This window comes from Camelus bactrianus, chromosome 3 (genome assembly GCF_048773025.1).
Source record: "Camelus bactrianus isolate YW-2024 breed Bactrian camel chromosome 3, ASM4877302v1, whole genome shotgun sequence".
NCBI lineage: Eukaryota > Metazoa > Chordata > Mammalia > Artiodactyla > Camelidae > Camelus > Camelus bactrianus.
Genome location: NC_133541.1, coordinates 39,003,162 through 39,023,816, shown reverse-complemented (window position 1 = coordinate 39,023,816; position 20,655 = coordinate 39,003,162). Strand labels below are relative to the sequence as shown.

General features: G+C 43.5%; 1 non-coding gene across 1 annotated transcript; it reads right to left on the bottom strand.

Moving 5' to 3' along the window:
• Positions 1 to 2,332: 2,332 nt before the first annotated feature.
• On the bottom strand, positions 2,333 to 2,405 carry TRNAT-AGU (transfer RNA threonine (anticodon AGU)). Its single transcript has one exon. It is a non-coding gene; the product is annotated as a tRNA-Thr (tRNA).
• Between the last annotated feature and the right edge of the window lie 18,250 nt (positions 2,406 to 20,655).

Sequence of the window (20,655 nt, the reverse complement as noted above, 5' to 3'; positions counted from 1 at the left end):
AACTGGAAGGCTGGCTGGCTTCCCCAGGGCTGTGGTTTGGGTTTAAAGGAAGAAATCAGACAAACACCCTGTTAATGGGGTGTGAAACTGGGATGCTTGCGCTAAGCAGGAGGCAAGTCCTTCCCAGACACCAGTAAATGGAACTGCCTTCTTCACAGCTTGCCTCACTAATTCCCTGGCAGCTAATGAAATACTTGAATTCGAAAGGGCTTTTCAAAGAGCAAACAGATTAAGTTGCCACAAAGCATTCACATGACAATAGGAAATAGCATTAACTAAGTGGGGCATCCTGCATTCAGGGAATGAGGAGCTCAAACTCACCCACATCCCCCAGCCCACACCCCGCCAAGGGCCAAGCCCAACTCCTCCTTTTCTAGAGTGGCTGAGCTGGGGTAGTCCAACTTTTGCACCTTAAACTTGACCCACTCACCCTACGTTATAGCCTGGATCAGACGGGCACATAGCCAAGAGTATAAGAAGTCTCCATTTAAACCCTGAAGGTAGAATTTCAGTGCACCTCCCTGTATCTAAAAGGAAGCAACCAGGGCTAATTTCTAAAGGCCAGCCTTTGTATAAACAATTTAGACACACTTAATGGCATGTTCAATTAGAAGAAAATTTTCTTACTCATTTCTTTTTTACAATTCTGAAGTCATCAGCATAAAAAGAAACAGGGCTTTTTCCATTCATCTGGTTTTATGTACAATTTTTTTCTTACCCCTTTCTCTCAACATCCTGTTGGCTTACGTCTCTAAGAAAGCCTCTTACATATTTGGGGTTTGTAGGGGGAGCAGGACACGGGGAAGGGAGGATGCAGGGAAGCTCTTGATGAATTTGAAAAGGAAATGTCTTTAACAAATGAAGTCTCTCTTCCCTTGCCTAATTCTGAAATGCCTCTGGCTTGAAAGTCTCCCATATGCTTGTTATTTATGTATACCACGCAAATTCTAAACAAAGACTTCCATTCTTGGTCCCCCCACACACCCTCGAGCAGCGAGGAAATTTTCCACCGGAGGGATATAGGGGGATCCGGAGCAAAACGAAACCAAGGGTCACTGCACAAAACCTTATGGGCAAAAGCCAAATCTAAGATTGTACAGACGTGGGGCTGATTAACCCTGCAGTGATGACTTTGTTTTCTTCCAGGAAGTCCAAACCTTCAAGTAGGTGCCTAGATTTGCTTCCCAGGGCTGCTGCAACAAAGTACCACAGATGGAATGGCTTAAACAACCGAAATTTCTTGTCTCACAGTTCTGGAGCCTGGAGGTCCGAGATCGAGGTGTGGGCTGGGCTGGTTCCTTCTGTGAGCCGTGAGGGAGGATCTGTTCCAGGCCTCTCCCCTCGCTTCAGGTGGTTTGCTGGCCATCTTTGGTTTTCCTTGCCTTGTGGAAGCATCGCCCTGATCTCTGCCTCAGTATTCACGTGGTGAACACTCCCTGTGCGCATGTCTGTCTCCAAATTTCCCCTTTTGATAAGGACATCAAGTCATATTGAATTAGCACCCACCCTAATTACCTAATCTTAACTACTTTGATCTGCAAAGACCTTATTTAGTTCCAAGCAAGATCACATTCACAGGTATCGGGCGTTAGGACTCCAACACATGAATTTCACAGGTTCGAGGGCAAAATTCAGATGTAAAGCATCTGACCACAAAGCTGAAAACTCCGCCCAGGGAACAGCCAGTGGAATGACTGGGTGTTAGCCTTTCAAAAAAACACTCTGGCCTTCCTGGACTGTGGAGAGCAGATTCTGAGCCATCCTCCAGAAAGAGCTAACCTCTGGAAGGTTCTCTTTAAGAATGAGGAGGTGGACAATTCAAGATGAGCAGTGATGTCTGCACTCTCTGGCTCTCAGAGTACCAGTCCCTTCTCTCTGCAAGCAGATGACCAAAAATGAGGCTAAATCTGAGAGCAGCAGGTCTGCTGGGTGTTTGACTTCCCCTACTAAGAACCAACATTTTCCGCTGCTTCTCCCTGGGGATGCAAGGCAGGACAGAAGGTGGAGATAGAGACTAATCACCAGCTTTTGTTGCCAGTATTGATTCCACCCTGCTTTCCCTCCAAATAATTCCTTACTGATTCCTTCTCCTCTGCTCTCTTCAACCCTGAATACTAAGATTATCGACCGTAAGAAATTCAAAGGAAAACAGTAAAGTGAGAAAGTCAACATTTTGCAGACAGCAACCTGTTTGATGTTTCCGAGGCCCCTCTCATTAGGACTCCACAGCCGTGGAGCCCTGTCCGTGCTGGCCAGCACACAGGCACTAGGGACCCATGGATTTTTTTCCTTCTCTGTGTGTGGGTGTGGGTGTGGGTGTGTGTGTGTTTAATGGAGGTACTGGGGATTGAACCCAGGACCTCGTGCATACTAAGCACGCACTCTACCACTGAGCTATACTCTCCCTTTCCTTCTCTGTTTTGACTGAACTTCCTCAGGACTCAAAGGAGTAGGCAAGCTATTTGTGGAGAATCATTTTTCGAGTCGTTTGTTTGTTTCCGTCAAAGCATCTGTTCCTCCCTCTGTTATGCAGTGCAAGAGAAGTACTCCAGCAGAAGAAGGTGCAAGAGAGCCAGGGGCAGGATGGAGATGCCAGCCTCCTCCTTCCTGTGGCCATACCTGTGCTGGCTGAGCCATGACCCAACTGGTCCCTGACCTGCCTTCACATCTAAAGAGAAAGCACTAAAATATGGATGGAAGTTCTGGGGCACCAGCACAGCTTGTCAACCGGCAGTCTTCGCTGTAGGGTCATCAGGCAGAACCTTACTGTTTTATTGCCAGGCTTTCCCAGAGAGGATGCCTCCCCTCCTCCGAGGGGAGGTAAGCCTAGGATAGAAGATTTCCAGAGGAGGAAGAGGGTAAAGCCCTCACTGTCCAGGAGGTCGTGACAGGAGAAGTGGGCATTAAAACACTCCACAGAGGCAGCAAATACCCCTTCTCATGACCCCCCTTTCTCCACTGAATAGGTCAGTTGTCTGGTCTCTCCCATCGCAGCTGACCACAAGGACAGGCCTGTCCTGCGGCTTGGGCCAGCTCCTGATTCTGCCCCTCCTGCGGATCTTAACCACACCTTGACCCAGGCCCTGTCACCTCCTGCCTGAATTGCAGCAAATGTCTCCATGTCAGAGGCACTGCAGGTTTTGTCCTCTGACCTCCCAGCTCCCTGCTCCAGCAAAACTTCTACTTCACCCAATTTGCAATGAGTCCAACATCACACCCACCCAGTGGGTGGAAAGGCAGACAATCAGCAGATGGAAACCATCTGACACTTTTCAGGAGAACTTGTAGCCTCAGCAGGCCTTTGCCACCAATTAAAATCAGCCGTGGGGAAGTTGGGGGCTATTTGGTCAATGCATGTTAACTTTTAGTATACTTGCTCCCTGTAATAATTTAGCTCTAGACTCCAAAGTCTATTAAGTTACAGTCTAATCCATGAATTCAGAGCCTCCAGTATGTCAAATGGAAACCTAACAGGACCCTACGACGGCTTTCTGGGACAGATCCCCACGTCTCTTGCCTCTTGTTTGTAGAAAAGTTTTAGCCTCCTAGGCCTTCCTGAAGTTCCAAAGAGCAAATTTAATCAGAGACGTGAGAAAATGCAGAAACAAATGAAAATCACCACAAAAGACAAAATAATAACAGTTTACCCATAAAATGAAGTCAAAGACCATTAGTTCCTCATCAAGAGCTGTAGATAATATCCTGAGCCATATCCTTGGGCGGTTTTGCAGAGACTAAAACCCTCGACAGGTGGAAGAAGTTATCTGCATGCTGACCACAAGCTTATAGACTCCAGACCAGCTGAAATCAGCAGGTTGATGATGCTGACTCCCAATTACCTCGCCACCAATCAATTAGAAGAATGTCGAGCGGATCAGGCAACCTGAGACACTTTTTCTCTCACCTTGTCTTTAAAATTCTTTCCCTGAAAGCCATTGAGGAGTTCAGGTCTTCTGAGCATTACCTCCTGTACCTCTCGCTCGGCACCCTGCAATAAACGGTGCACCTTCCTTCACCGCAACCCAGCCCGGTGTCAGCAGACTGGCTTAACTGCACATGGGCCACTGGACCCAAGTTTGGTTCAGTAACAAAATGTCAGTTTATGTATTTAGCAAATACAGTATTCACCACTCATCTGGAGCCATTTTGTGTACTTTATACCATTTGTGTACTTTAAGCCATTTATATCAGCATAACCACATGAGGTCAATGTATTTCAATCTTTATTTTACAGATGAGGAAAAGGGCATTCAGCTAGTAAGTTAGCAGAGCCAGGATTCAAACCTGCACAATGTAATCTGGGTCCAAACTCTTCACTACCACATTGAGGATCAACTATAACTTTAACATGTCAAATGGAGCAAAAGACAGGAGGAAATCATTGAAAAGGTGTAGTTGAAATGGAGCCCTGTGGACATGAACTCTCTTGGACTTCCCTGTGAGGCATTTACTGCACCGGAACACAACCTTTCCCTAGCTCAACCAGGCTGGCCGGAGATTGAACAAGATGTAGTCCATGAAGTATAGCGACAACTATCAAAAGGAAACGCCTCTGCTCTTAAGTAGGACAGTACTGGGCCCCCAGGGGTGCTGGGCCACACAGTGTCCTCTTACCCCTGAGAGCTCTCTCCCTGCCCTTCTCTAGGTGGGAGTTCTACGTGGTAAGCACGAATAAGTCGTGTAAAATTTCTATGAAATGGTATTTTATCCACCTACAAGGAGAAAAATAATATCCAAACCATCCATGTTTCCTTTTCAACTCAGTCACCGACTCGCTGACTCCCAGCTGGTATAGGGCCCTCCAGTGGCGGTCTCCATCCCGGCCCTCAGAGAAGGAAAGCCTTTACACTGCCTTCCTTCACTTTTAAGTTAGCTGCTTCCTGTCAGGGAGGGAGTCTGTCATGGATAAGGTCATCATTCGCTTGGGGAAAGGCCCCCAAAGTGCTCCCCAGCACTTGGCAAATCCAGACTATAGCATCTGTCACATGTGCCCACACGTCTGTTGCTTCTCCACAGTGGAAGAACCCCATGATTATTGCTGCTGACTAAATTAAACTCAACAACCTAGTTTATTCCAGCAGGTTCCTGGTAAACAGCGCTGCAGCTGAAAAGGCTTATCCTGTTTACATTAGCGTGACAGTGTCTGGGCGGGGGCTCCCAGAGCAGGGCAGAGACTATGCTCCCTGAATGTTAGCTGTTTGTAGGCTTTGTGTTTAGACAAATGGTGTTTAGGTAAGAAAGCCGTTGTTGATGTGATCTTTTGTATCCACTTTGAGCGTCTGACGTAGATGGACACGGTTCTGTTTCAGTGTACGCCAGACCTTCTTGGAGAGGGGAGCCATCAGGGTGTGTAATGATTGGAAGTTCTCTGTTGATTAAACTTTCGTACACTCTTTGACCTTCTTGAGCTTCTGCCTCTGTGTCAGGGTTTCTCAACCTCAGCACTATTAACATTTGGACCAGATCATTCTCTGCATGGGACAGGTCATAGGAAGTGTGGCAGTGCCCTGGCCTCTACCTGCTAGATGCCAGTAGCACCCCTCCCCTGAGTTCTGGCATCCGAAAATGCCTACAGATAACACCAAATGTGCCCTGGAGGAGGGCAGAATCATGCCCCACCTGAGTTGAGACCACCACTCAAAGTTAAAAAGAAAATTTCTTCTTATAAAGGCCAGCAAGGGGAGAGACCATCTGTGGACCACTTAGGAACCTCAGAGCAGCCTCTGCCAGTCTCCTCCTTCAGCCACGCCCACAGAGGATTCTGACAGGCCCTGCTTACTGGAACTCGGAAACACAAATTCTTGAAAGACTTCAAGAAATATTACCAGAAAAATAAGAATCATCTGATGAGCATTCAGAGCCCTCTATGGGCCCAGCCAATGCAATCTGCTCTTTAGATCTTTAAAAACATCTGTCCCATCAGCATTAAAAAGGAAGGGAATTCTGACACATGTTACAACATGGGTGACCCTTGAGGACACTATGCTAAGTGAAGTCAGCCAGACACAAAAGGAAAAATGCCGCATGATTCCACTCACATGACGTATCTAAAGTAGTCAGTTACACAAGAGAGATAATAGAATGGTGGTTACCAGGGGCGGAGGGGAGGGAGAGATGGGGAGTGATTTAACAGATACAGAGTTTCAGTTGTGCAAGATGGAAAGAGTTCTGAAGATTGGTTGCACAACCATGTGAAGGCACTAAACCCTGCTGAAACACATGTTGAGAAATGGTTAAGATGGTAAATTTTACATTATGTAGTTTTTATCACAATTAATAATAATAATAATAATAGTAATAATAATAAAGCAAAATATAAACAGGGGGAAAGAATGTCACTAAGTATCCTCGTCTTCTAACAGGGCCAGAACAGAGGCACCAGTACCCTGTAGATACCCAGCACAACATCCTTACACATGTCTAAATCCTGAACCCCAATCTGAATCCTGATCATCACCTGAAGTCAGCCAACATCCTAACATACAATTGATGAAAACTTCTCTTCATCAATTTTAACTTGCTTTTCCAATAAATTAAGGATACTTTAAAATATGGACATTTAAAACCATGTCCTATCCGTCTGTGGGCCAAATTTCTGTAGGAAGTTCTAAAGAAACTTGGATCACCTGAAAGTCTCAGTGGTTGAGGAGCTAGGAATCAATACTTTTCCAAGTTGCTAATCAGGCCCCAAAGAACCTGTGATTGAAGAGTATGGTGGTATATTGAGAAATTCCCCCAAAAGGCACACTTCAGCAGAGGAACAGAGCAGTAAGGGCACCTCGGCTTGAGAGGGATGAGGCCAGGGAGAAGGAGAGAGTCCAGTGACGGAACTGAGGGCCATGAGACCCTTGCCCTTCCCAAAAGTTGCCCTACTGGCCAAGAAAGGGCTCCCATACCTTAAAATTCATGTGACTGATGGCCACCTGCAGCTCCCTGTTCTCACATAAGCAGAAACAAACATGGAAAACAACACAAGATTCAGATGCTCTTTTGTGGTGTCCAAACAACTGCCCAAGTTTTACACTAATTTCCTTTTGTGGGAACATTCCATGGGAGCTGAGCGTGCTGCGTTTGCATCCCTGAATATTTCAAACCCGCTTTCCTTATCCACCTTGGGTTGGCCAGGACCACTTTTATCAGGGTTATTCTGCAGCTCAGTCACAGCATGAGACCACAAGTGTCTCAAAGCAATGAAATACTGTATCATGTAACCATATGAGACATCACAGGACCTCACCTACAGGCAGCTTGGACACCAGGCACCAGGCGCTGATGAAAATTGTGAGTTCACAGGGCATTTCTTGGTGATCCTGGGCAGGAAAAACCATTATCTCCAGGGCAAGCTGTCCTACCAACAGTTGTCTCTCAAATGGTGACTGGTTTGGAGTATGGATTTGGTCATAAAATATCAACAGGTATTTTTTACTTTATTGAATACTGAACGTGTATATCTTACACACTCACTGCCCATGGTGCTATTTCTGAAACAAAGATATTTCACATAAAATGTAGAGGTTTGTGGCTCTCAGATTGTGTCTAAATCAAACATGTAAAAGTTCAAAATTCTCCAAGGTACAAGTGAAAATTTTCTGACTTTGATTTATAAGAAACTGAGAAATAGGTTGTCTAAGACAAAATAATTCATGGATTTTAAAGCAGTCTAATTCATATTGACCTGAATATTGTAATATATTTGGATTATGTTCATGTTCCTTTTTCTACAACATTCCTAATGCAAATGGAGTTTCCAAATTAGACTGTAATTTAAAAGTATATAAGAATGGACCTTGTACTGCTTTTAATATGAGAGTCTAACTCAGCAATATCATTATAAAATTTAGCAGATATGGAAAAATGGTCATAACACTGCTCTCATACAGACTCAAAATTCTGATGCATTTTTTACACAGTTAGAACAAACAATTCTAAAATTTGTGTGGAACCACAAAAGATCTCAAACAGCCAAAGCAATCTTGAGAAAGAAAAAACAAGAGGCATCATGCATCCCAATTTCAAACTATATTACAAAGCTATAGTAATAAAAACAGTATGATATTGGCAATAAAAACAGACACACAGACTAACAGAACAGAACAGGGAGCCAAAAAATAAACCCATGTATATATGGTCAATAAATTTATTATAAAGAAGCCAAGAATAAAAAAATTAAGTTAAAATGGAATAAAGACTCGAATGTAAGACCTGAAACCATAAAAATCCTAGAAGAGAACATAGGTATAAGCAACTTGACATGATTGATGGTGATGGTCTTTGGATTTAACAACAAAAGCAAAGGCAACAAAAGCAAAAATAAACAAGTGGGACTACATCAAAGTAAAAAGCTTCTGCACAGCAGAGGAAACCAGCAACAAAATGAAAAGGCAACCTACTAAATGGGGGAAAATATGTGCAGATCATATATCTGATAAATATACAAAGAACTCATACAACTCAAAAGCAAAACAACAAGCAATCCAATTAAATGGACAGAAGGTATGAATAGATATTTTCCAAAGAAGACATATAGATGGCCAACAAGCATGCTTAATACCACTAATCATCAGGGAAACGCAAACCAAAAACACAATGAAATATCTCACACTTATTAGAATGGCTACTGTCAAAAAGACAAGAAATAAGTGTTAGCAAGAAATAACAAGTTCTGGCAAGAAAAGGGAACCCTTGTGCACTGTTGGTGGGAATGTAAATTAGTGCAGCCACTACAGAAAATAGTATGGAGGGTTCTTGAAAAATAAAAATATAACTACCATATCATCCAGCAATTCCACTTCTGGGTATTTATTCAAACACACAAATTCAAAAAGATCTATGCATCCCTGTGTTTGTAGCAGCATTACTTACAATAGCCAAGACATAGAAATGACCTAAATGTCCATCAATGGATCACTGGATAAAGAAGATACACACACACACACACACACACACACACACACACAATGGAACATTATTCAATCATAAAGAGAATGAAATCTTGGCATTTGTGACAACATGGATGGACCTTGAAGGCATTATGCTAAGTGAAATAAGTCAGATAGAAAAAGACAAGTACAATATGATCTCTTACATGTAGAATTTTCAAAAAAAAAAAAACCCAGAGCTCATGGAGATAGGGAGGAAATTGGTGGTTGCCTGAGGTGGGGGGTGGGAGATGAACAAAATGGATAAAGGAAGCCAAAAAGTACAAATTGCCACTTATAAAAGGAATAAATCATGGAGGTGTAATGTACAGCATGGTGACTATAGTTAATTACACTGTATTGCATATTTGAAAGTAGCTAGGAGAGTGGCCCTTGAAAGTTCATATCACAAGAAAAAAGATTTATAACTGTGTATCGTGATGGATGTTAACTGGACTTCTATATATATTTTGCAATATGTACAAATACTGAATCATTTCATTGTACATGTGAAACTAATATAATGTTGTCAATTACACCTCAAAAAAATGCTGCTCTCAGTAAAGAATGCATAATAAAATTTTGCTTAATCTTTTTTAAACTATTTTATTGAAGTATAGTTGATTTACAATGTTAGTTTCAGGTGTACAGCAAAGTGATTTAATTATACATACACATACATATATATCTTTTCTTTTCAGATTCTTTTCCATTATATGTTCTTACAAGAAATTGAATATAGTTCCCTGTGCTATACAGTAGGTCCTTGTATGTATTTTATGTGTGTATCTTAATCCCCAACCCATAATTTATCCCTTCTTAAATTTTGCTTAATCTTAACACAGACTATTTTTTCATTCTTAACAAAATTTTCACTTATCTGATTTTGTCATATCGTATTGTTTAAAAATTTTTAAATAAAATTTGATTATTTCTTGCAGCAATTTATTCATATGGATTCCGTATTTGTTGTCTTCTATAATTCACATGCAAATTTTATTTAATAAGTTCATTTTGGTACTTTTTCAATTCATTATAATTTGAAAACTATCCTTGAGTCAAATGAGTTCAGTAACCCCACCTTAATATGAACTCTACAGCCTCCTGTTAATAGAAAAGGCAGCCTCAGTATTTATAGTTACTTGCTAACATCGGGCATAGTAAGAGTCATCTTGTTGGCAAGATGTTAGGAGTATCCACATCTACTTGAGGACTTTCCTGTTGCAAACAACTACTAGCTTTATGACACTATATACCAAGAATCCTAAGAACAGAAGGTAAATTGAAACCCTAACAAAAACAATTTTTTTAATACAGGAGGAAGATCGTATTACCATATTGCCTTTCAATATTTCATGGCAGGTCAGTGATTTAGGACAGGACATGAAGTCCTCTGATGATTTTGGGTGGTAGGTCGGAGAGTACACTGAGGAGGGTTTGGAAAAGTGTTACAATTTGGAAAGGAGATTCTCCTGTATAAACTTTGGTCAAACTTGAATTCTTTGAGCTGGTCCTACTCTCAGAAGGCCAACAGCTATTGTGAACCCCATAGATCATCCTGTGAGATTCCGAGCTGCATAAATCATCCTCTTCAGTATTTTCACTAGGACTTCAGAGAGGGGCACATGTGTGCACATGCACACACGGGAGGGAAGCAGCTGGAGGACAGTAGCATCAACTTATGATTTCTTACATCCACTTTATAAGGAAGGGAAGCCAAATGGGGAAACTGAAGCTCCACGAGTCTAAGAAAGATGGTGACTAAACAGTGATCCCCAAACCCTACAAGTTGCACAGGGGCCACCTCAGGTGGAGTGAGGAGGATCAGAGGAAAGGAGAAGGGGACAGCATTCCTGGAAGGCCACCTCCACTTCTAGAGCAACTCGAAGCCCATGTGCTTTACATATGGCCCTTCACCTAAAAGTTCACTTGAAGAAAGGAGTCAGCTTCTAAAATGTGAAAAGCACTAGACTAACTCTAGGTTCCTTTCCTGCTTAAATATTCTGCAATCCCATTAGAGGCCATTCATTATGCAATCGATCATTTAACTGGTTAATCAAAAAAAAAAAAAAAAATCGGGGTCCCAGATATAATCCAAGCACAGCACCAAGAAATAAAAACGAGTAAGACATAGCCTCTGTTCTCAAGAAGTTCACCATCTAATGGGATCCAACAACATACATAACAACAACAACAAAAAATCACTGTCCAGTACTCTAATAAAGGGATTTATAAGTCGAAATGGAAGCAAAAGGAAAGAAGTCTTTCCCTGGGAGGAGGGAGAAGAGGAGTCAGGAAAGATTTGCAGGTGGGGCTAGATTGTTAAAAACTAGAAGGAATTCTACCCAGCTCGAGCAGAAATGGGATGTAGCGAATCGTGCAGCTGGGAAGAGTTCGAGAGCTCACAAGATGGAGATCAGAACTGCAGGAAGCGAGGCCTGAGCATGAGCTCTGGAGACTCAGAAACACGGGGCTTCCAGGGTTCACCCACTGAAAGCAGGCCCTCTGTCCTTCAGGAAAAAAAAATACAGTCACTCCTCTGTTCCCCCCGGGGGATTGGTTCCAGGACTCCTGGGGACACCAAAAACCACAGATGCTCAATTCCCTTACAGTCAGTGCTCCCTCTGTATCCCTCCGCAGATGGGGAACCCGTCTGTATAGCTGCCTGCAGTCCCAGCTCAGCGCTACCAGAGGGGAGAAAGCACCCCCACCCCTACACTTCCACCCAGCGCTTCTCTACCCACTCCAAGGAAGGACCCTTTGTCCTCTAAGTGATGTGCCACTGTGCTGGGGGTTGCAGTGCAATGATTGGCTGTGTCAGGATCACAAATACCTTGCCCATCCCCCCACCCATTGGCAAAGGGGTTAAACCAAGACAAAGAGGGGTGGGAAAGCCTATGAGCAGAGCAGTCAGCACTACAGGAGACAAAACAATCCAGGCAGAGTATCCCACATCTATGTCCAACCCTCCTGCCCAGCCCTCTTTCTGCCACACCATTTTATACCATCTGGGTCACCTTGAGCCATTTCCGGGAGTGACAAATACAAAGGAGGAGACCACAGGCCCAGACATCATCAGCCTTGGTTTTGTTAAGGCTACAATAACAAAGTACCACAAACTGGATGGCTTTAAACAATGGAAATTTGTGGTCTCAACAGTTCTGGGGGCTAGAAGTCCAAGATCAAGGTGTTAGCGGGGCTGGGCTGCTTCTGAAATCTGTAGGGCCTTGCCTCTTCTAGATTCTGGTGGTTTGCTTGCAGGCCCATCACTCCAACTCTCCATCTTCACATGCCATGTGTCTTCACATGGTCTTCTTATAAGGACACCACTCATGTTGGATTAGGAGCCCCGCCTACTCCAGTATGACCTCATCTTAACTAATTATATCTGCAATGAACCTACTGTCAAATACGGTCACATTCTGAGTTACTAGAGGTCAAGACTTCAACATATCTTTTGGGAGGAAAACACAATTCAACCCATAACCACCATCTACTAACCAGACACTGGACTTTCAGGGCAAAAACTCCAAAAGGAAAACCTTAAGCCTTTTCTACTTTGGGTGCACCCAAAAACATCTCTTGGCACAAGGTCAAGGACAGCAAACTGAGGTATAATCCTACAAGGGAAACAGTTCAGTCCTTACAAGAGCGAAAAATGTTGAAAATAATGCAGAAAGCTTGCATTAACATGAAACTCCAAGTTAGAATTCACGGTCTGTGCCTGCAAAGTTCACAGATTTGACTGCTCCATAAACATCAGTATTCTGCAATTTTCCTCATTATACAAGACTACACAGCACTTTATGGAAACATAAAATTGGTAACTCAGTCCTTAAACCATATGTTTTAATAAGTAGGAGCTAATCAGGCATAGTGTTTGCATGTCTGCAATTTTGGGACTGTTTCAACATCTCCCAGGGATTGTAAATGTCCTTACTTGCAGCAAACTGTACCCAAAGTAGTAGCAAAATATAAGCCACAGTTATACAATTATGCTACTGTGAGAATGAGCTCTCAGCAGGTGAGAAAGTGAGCCCAGGCCAGGTCATTAGGAAGGAAATCTAGCAACGAAGGGGGCACTCGGGAGACACGAGGTGAGGGACTGCAGACTCTGAGCAGACATCACTTTGCTCTAATGCAAAGAACGTACCTTTGTCTAAATACGGAGCTGTATGATGAGATTCATTGTCTCCGAGCCTGAGACTGCCCTTGTTACAACCTTGGCTCAAAGGTCAGCTTTACTGACCCTTTACTAAGAGAGAGAAAGAAGCATGGGAAGGGTGAGGAAAGGAAGGGAGGGCCCGTTGCTTCTGCTTGTTTTTAAGAGCTCTGAGTCAATCAGATGACCTTTTATCTTTCTGAAATGAGGAACAGTGAACTACCAAGTGACTTCTGCTGCCCTGACCAATGATAAACACCTAGGTAAAGAAGGGCTAGTCTCCCAAAGTCAGTCCCCCAACATCGTATAATTGGGAAGCTGTCTCCCTGTGCACTCTCAGGGGGCCTACATTCTCTCAGTAGAGCATTTGGGGGAAGGAGCTGCACCTTTTCCTGGAGTCCTGCTTTAAAACACAAAAGTTCAGGCTTCAAGACACAACTCAAGCACAATCTCCCTGAAGTGATCTTTCAGAATTCTATTCCAACCCCTCATCCCACAACCCACTGGCTAAATTCAGCTGAACAGCCCCTTCCCCTAGCTTGCATGGCCCCTGGCTGACCACACATCCTCCTTCACACGTTTCCACTGTGATTTTCCTAGTGTCCCCTCTCACAGTCGCAATTCAGATGAAGAAGTGCACGTCAACCTCTTCGTTCTTGTCCCCTGCCTGCCCAGCCACACAGCCTGCAGCTCCCATCAGAATGAAAAGACAGAGACTGTTCCATTTCCTTCTTTACTACCAGTGGCTAGAGATACTTGGCACTTTAGGAAATGCCCAACACACAAAAGCAACACCTGAACTGATTCACTGTGTGAGTGTTACATCCGCAGGCTCTATGTAGGTCATGGCATTGAGCTAGTTGTGGAGAGAGACCAAGGAGGATAAGTTATAGTCTCCACCGTCGAGATTTATAATCTAGTTAAAGAATCCCATAAACTAGGGATTCTCAAAGTGTGGTCCCCAACCCAGCAGCATCAGATGGAACCTCTGAGAAATGCAAATTCTCAGGCTCCAGCCCAGACCCATTGAACCAAAATCTTTGGGGGAGAGGGGTCAGGGATGATGGCAGCAATCTGTATCATAACCAGCTCTCCTTGTCAGCACTTCTGACAGTTCAGGAGGACAGCTGGGCAAAAGGTAGAGTGCCAAAAGGTGGCTCCAGTGATCCACCCAGTGTTTGGGGTTGGTTCTCAGGAACTGCCCTCTAGAAGTAAGTGCGAACTGCAAATAAACCTGTTCTCATCTGCAGCCAGACTGCAAGGCGTTTGGGTGCCCACAGAGTCCTACAATTAAATTAACAGGATCCTGGGTTGCACCTCCAAGGACCTCCAGGCACCTAGCAGAAGCAAAAGACAATCCTCTCTGGAGAAAGATATCATTCTAGGCCTCAGATTATTTCTACAAATGTTTTCAAATACAATGTCCAACACATAATCAAATATAAGGAGGTCTCAAAGATGCAGGACGATATGAACCACCACCAGCACAAGTGAACAGAAATGACCACACAGGCAGCCCAGATAACGAAATCACCAGACACAGACTCTAAAACTACTATGATGAACATGTGCAAAGAGAGAAAAACAAAACTAAAACAGTTTCAGCACGGAACTGGTAAAAAGAAAAAAATGATACTGCAGATATAAAACAGAAACAAACTGAAATCAAGGAACTTAAAAATACAATAACCAAAGTTAAAAAACAATGTACTGGTTTACCAGCAGATTAGAGAAAATTGAATAAAGCATGAGGGGACTGGAAGATACATCAGAAGAAACAGAATGAAATACAAATAGTGAAAGGAATGGAAATATAAAAAGAAGGGAGAAGAGCCAGAAAAACACAGTGAGAAGATCAAACATATGTTTAATCAGAGACCCAGAAAAAGAGAGAGAAGGGCTGGAAGCAGACACTCTGTCAGGTGGAGTGGTCCCACTCATGCTCTTGGAGCTGACCCTACACTCTGACAGGCATCGTGCCTGGGAAGGGGCTGGGGGCAGGGAATAGTGGAACCAACCTCATTTATCCATTTCAAATAAATACTTTTTCAACTATTTAAATCATTCCCTCATGCTTAAACAAGAAATTCAACACCAGTGGCTGGTTATCACATTATCCAAAAAGGACACAACTCTAACTTGGAAGAAAGGTTCTGAAGGAGTTGACTTGAATGTGGGTTAGCAGATGAATGACTCCATCGAAGGCATTTCAGGAGGCTCTGTCTGAAAAGAAAGACAGAAGAGGGGCCAACAGCACAGTGTATCCACTGTCCCCTGAGTCACACACCCAGCACTCAGGGCTGGACTCCAGTCACAGAAGGCCTTTTGGCAGAAGCTATAGGGACTACTTTCAGGAAGGGCCCAGCAGACTGCTCTGTACGCATGGATGGCAGACAGCTCAGAGTTGGTAGGGTGGCAGTCCACAGTTTGTCAAGGAACACGGCTTGGCATTTCCTCAGGCAGGACTTCAAGGAATGGAGAGGTCAGTTGGCAACTCAGAAAGAGCAAACAGAGAGCTGTGGACACACCCTTCTAGGGGCGGCTTCCAGCCGGGGCAGTGGACATTGTGAAGCAAGTGCCCCCTGCACTTGCAGTGGACATGCAGCCCTGAGAACTGTGAATCAGTACCACTCACATGGCTCCTTTCTAACTTGGGAGCTGGTGAGGCTAGCCACACACAGGTGAGTGCTCAGGAATCACCACAGGAGAAGGAAATCCCGGTGAATTAGCTTGCTGGGGTTCATTTACTCTGGTTTATTTACTGGTTTAGGTCCGGGTGTACAGACAGCCCAATAATTGTTCATCTGACCAACTTTCTCCCCAAGGACTGAATGGGACATTTAAACACAGAAATACTGCACAGCCTTTATTTTGTGCTCAAGTCAAAACACTTCCTGTGAAAAGGCAACTTGTAAACAAAACAGAAGCCAGTGGAGAAACAGAATTCACATTGTAAGCAGAAATTTCTCACCTAGTCTTTTTGTTGTATTTTAGGGAAAATCCAATGCAAACAAGAGGCCAAGTTTTAATGTAATACAGTAAAATGGTCACGTTTAGAGTGTTTACGCTCTAAGTTTCAGCTTTAGGCTAATGACTTGATAAGCACGACTCAGTTAAAACAGATTTACCCTACGATCCAGCAATCCCACTCCTGGGCGTATATCTGGAGAAAACTCTAATTTGGAAAGATACATTCACCTCGATGTTCATAGCAGCACTATATACAGTAGCCAGGACATGGAAGCAATCTAAATGTCCAGCAACTGATGACGGGATAAAGAAGTTGTGGTATATTTATGCAATGGAATACTACTCAGCCATAAAGAAAGAATAAAATAATGCCACTGGCAGCAACATGGATGGACCTGGAGATGGTCATTCTAAGTGAAGTAAGCCAGAAAGAGAAAGAAAAATACCATATAATATCACTCATATGTGAAATCTAAAAAAATGACACAAATGAACTTATTTACAAAACAGAAACAGATTCACAGACATAGAAAACAAACTTATGGTTACGGGGGGAAGGGAGAGATAAATTGGGAGTTTGGGATTTGCAGATACTACTATATATAAAACAGATAAACAAGGTCCTACTGTACAGCACAGGGAACTATATTCAATACCTTGTAATAGCCTATAGTGAAAAAGAATATGAAAAGGAATATATATTATATATATATATATATAATTATGCTGTACACCAGAAAGAGTCACAATATTATAAATTGACTATACTTCAATAAAAAATAAAAATAAGAAAAAATTAAAATAAAAAAGAATGACTCAGTTATTTAAATCTTCTCACTAATATATTCCACCTTTAGGACATGTCCAAACCTCAAATGTCACCAGAAATGAGATGATCTATACTAATTAAAAGGAAGAGTGTTCTCAGTCTAAGAGAAAATTTGGCATCATAAAGGGAAAGGTACAAGGACAAAATGAGTTCTTGCTGTTTTTTAACAGTTTGACAAAACAGTTTATTTTAGATCTAAACATCCCCCTGCTGTACTGAGAGCCTAAAAATTGTTGTATATTTTAACTGGAAAGAGAAACTAACTGGGAAATAAAGAAGATAAACACATTGGCTCAATAGATTCTCATTTTCCAAGCAAAACTACAGGCAAACTGTTAAAAAAAAAAAAAAAAAGCAAAAAGGCAGAAAAAGCAAAGTCCTGAAATATTGCTGTCCCAACAGTTCCAACTCACCTGAGTATTTGTGAGGAAAGGAACGTCTTGCTGGCTAGTGAGGAGAACACAGGCAGGTGGCTCAGAGCTCCGCCCTTATTCCCAGCTTGGCTACTCTCCCAGGGCCACAAACAGCCCCCAACGTAAGGAGCTGGTTGTCAGTGGGACTGACCCAAGGGGCTCACACTTTAATAGTAATAGTGACTTCCTTTTCTAAGAGGTCTCCGTGTATACTAAGCCCACTTCATCTTCACAGCAACTCCACAACACACCACGTCACCCCCGCCCCATTCCCCCTGCTGCAGGTGAGGACAGCGAGGCAGAGTGGGCTCCTGCCCAGTCACTCCGTGGTCATGCCGGGACTGCGGGCTGCCGGCTGAGCCCTCCAACAGTGCTTCCCAGGGCACTGTCCACACACCTGGCCCAGGTGGGGAACTGCTTGTTATGGTTTCGTTTCAGGTAGCAGTTGAAAGTAGCTCTTCTGAAACTTTACAGCAATGTGCCACAGAGTAATGGGATCACTGTTTAACATCGAATCATTGTTTTAAATGAGGCTTCTACTGGTTTTTTTATTTCACTTTTCACAAAGACAAAAAAAAAACCTTTTTACACACGTATCAGTCTGTGAGGGATTGGGAGTTTTTAAAAAGCAGGTTCTCCACCACACAGAGAGTGAGGAAGACTGGCCCCAAAACTCAGAGATCCCTCAAGTTCAGCGCCGATAAGCAGGACGCTGGCTTCTGAGGGTCTCCGGCAGGAATCGCTGTTAACGGCAGAGCTCGTGTCCCATGAAGGGGCCACCTGCCCTCTCAGGGTGACCACTGAGAAGACATGGGAGCCAGGGGAACTGGCGTGTACCGGGTCCAAGGCTGGCCATCTCTGAAGTTCTCTTTGGTGATCCCAGAAGTCTCCCACCGCAAGAGGTATAGAATTTTAGGAAGAAATTGTCGGGGAGGGTATAGCTCAGTGGTAGAGTGTGCTTAGCATGCACAAGGTCCTGGGTTCAATCCCCAGTACCTCTGCTAAAATAAATAAATAGATAAACCTAATTACCTACCCCCAAAAAAAATTTTAGGAAGAAATTGTGTTCCAGCATCTTACAGAGAGCCCTAAGAATGTTAGCACTGTGAGTGACCCTGAATAAGGTCATCAAATGCCTCTCCTCCCTCTGGTGGAATAAAACCATGAGGGGACAGGGTACCATGTTCCCCAGGAACAGCAGCAGTCCCTGAGGCACCTCCAAGCCCATTTCGTTGGTCCATCTGATCTGGAAATGCCTTTCCCAATAAATACAGTGTTTGTGTTCCTTCTTCCTTGGAAAACAGGACACAAATGCACCAACCCCTCTCCTCAGTCTAGAAAGGAAGAAAGGAGGGTGGAAAAAGACCCTCCATACATGGAGCAAGAAAGGCTTAACTGGAAGCCCAGGATGAAGATATGAAGATATCCCCACCCAGGACACACTGGGGTCAGTGTTTCTCAGGCTCACAGCCTTTGTTTTCTTGGAAAACCTATCCCAAATAAACCAAGATGGAGCTTTTGTATGTCCAAAGCCACAGTTCATCATAAAACCTTAAACATTCACAGAGACAGTAAACAACTATAATGGGAAAGGCTTCAGCTGAGGTACTCTGGCCCACAGGGTACATTTTTTGGTAGATGAGATGAGTGTGTATGAAGGGAAATTTGAAGAGGAATCAGCCAAGGCTGAGCATATAAAGACGTAGGTTATTGTGGTTCATGGAAAGTGAAAGAAAACCCAGAGAGAGCACTCACCAGGTACACACTCAAATCCAGCCTCGTCTGTTGCTACCTTTAAGAGCTGCAGCATGAGAGGAAAACTCCCAACACTTCTGCTTCATAGGGCTCATGATGGCAATAATACCAGTGTTACTATTCAGGTTTTATGGATTTTTATAATTTACAAAGTCACATTATCTCATTTGATGCTAATCTTCATCGTGAGCAATAATCAGTAGAGATTTTACAATCCCCTCTGGAAAGTAATAATTTAGTAAAGATGAAGAAACTGAAGACATTTTGCCAAGACCACACGGAGAGCCAGTGGCATTAGTAGCTTCTGGCACCAGAACTTGAGATTCTCTCCCCAGAGCTCTTCATGCATCAGCTACGTGATTCAGTGTCACTCGTTCCCTGCTTCATGTGTCCTAGGAGGTTTCATTCTGTCAAGTCACTGACAAATAAATGAAAATAGAAAATAAACGAATAGTGATATTAATGTGACCTAACCACGTGCATATTACTATGCAATTGGAACTGTGTGTGTGTGTGTGTATACGCGTGAGTGTGTGTGTTTGGCACAGTCAACATAATCTTCCTGGAAAATTTTTCCTGGATCTGAATTCCAAATGGACTCATAAAGGCCTTTACATCAGCATATTTTTACTAAATTTTCGGTGAATAAATGCTTGAGTGAATGAATGAATGAATGTCAGTTAGCAGAAATACTTGCGATGTTCCAGCCTGGATGTTCTTATCCTGGGGAGCTGAGCAGAATCACCTGGAGTGGGCTGAGTTCCCCTTCTCCCTCACCCCCACCACCCAATACACCTTCCAGGGATCTAGCCTCAGGGACTGTGATTCTGTGGGAGAGGACAGGGCCTGGGATCTACATGCCTTAAATCAGACTCAGAGGTACGCTTCTGATAAAGGGCCACGATCGAGGCCAACTCCTTCACTTTACAAATGAGGAGATCAAGGTTACGTGACCTGCTGAACATCACACAGCTCATGGGAATCCAACACCATTGCCCAGTGCTCCAGGTTATGGTAGAACCTCCACCAGACGCATTTACCAGGGAACATCAAATGGTACCAAGGCTCCTATGAGCCCCAGATGAATACCTCCACTCTCTTGCCAAAAACAACTATATTTTGCCACTTGAACAATTAAAATGCAACACATTGCCTTTTTCTCCTCCAGCGTGGATGGACTATGGAAAAGTTCTAGTTCATAAGATATCTTGGGGAATTATTTTCCAGAGTTAGCAGAGGAAACAGACTTATGTGATTCAGAACAAAATATCTCACCAAACACACTTTAGCCTTTGACTAGGACAGTGCAGCACCTCAGGGCCACCCCTGTGAACACACGGCTGATGTGGTCTCCTGCAGTCCTAGGGCTGTGAGGAGGTCTCAGCAGACTCTGGACCAGGAGACCTATAGGTAGAGACTGGCTCCTCATCAGTCAAGATGCAGGAATTGTCCTAGTCAAGCTGACTCTTTCCAGAAGAGGCAGTCTGTCCTTGGAGGATCAGCGCTAGGAATCCTTGGGAGAGGAACTTGGATGGTTCCCAGTAAGGAAACCCTGAGTGTAGCATGTGTATGTCTTCATGAGAAGATATGGGGATATCGGGACAATGT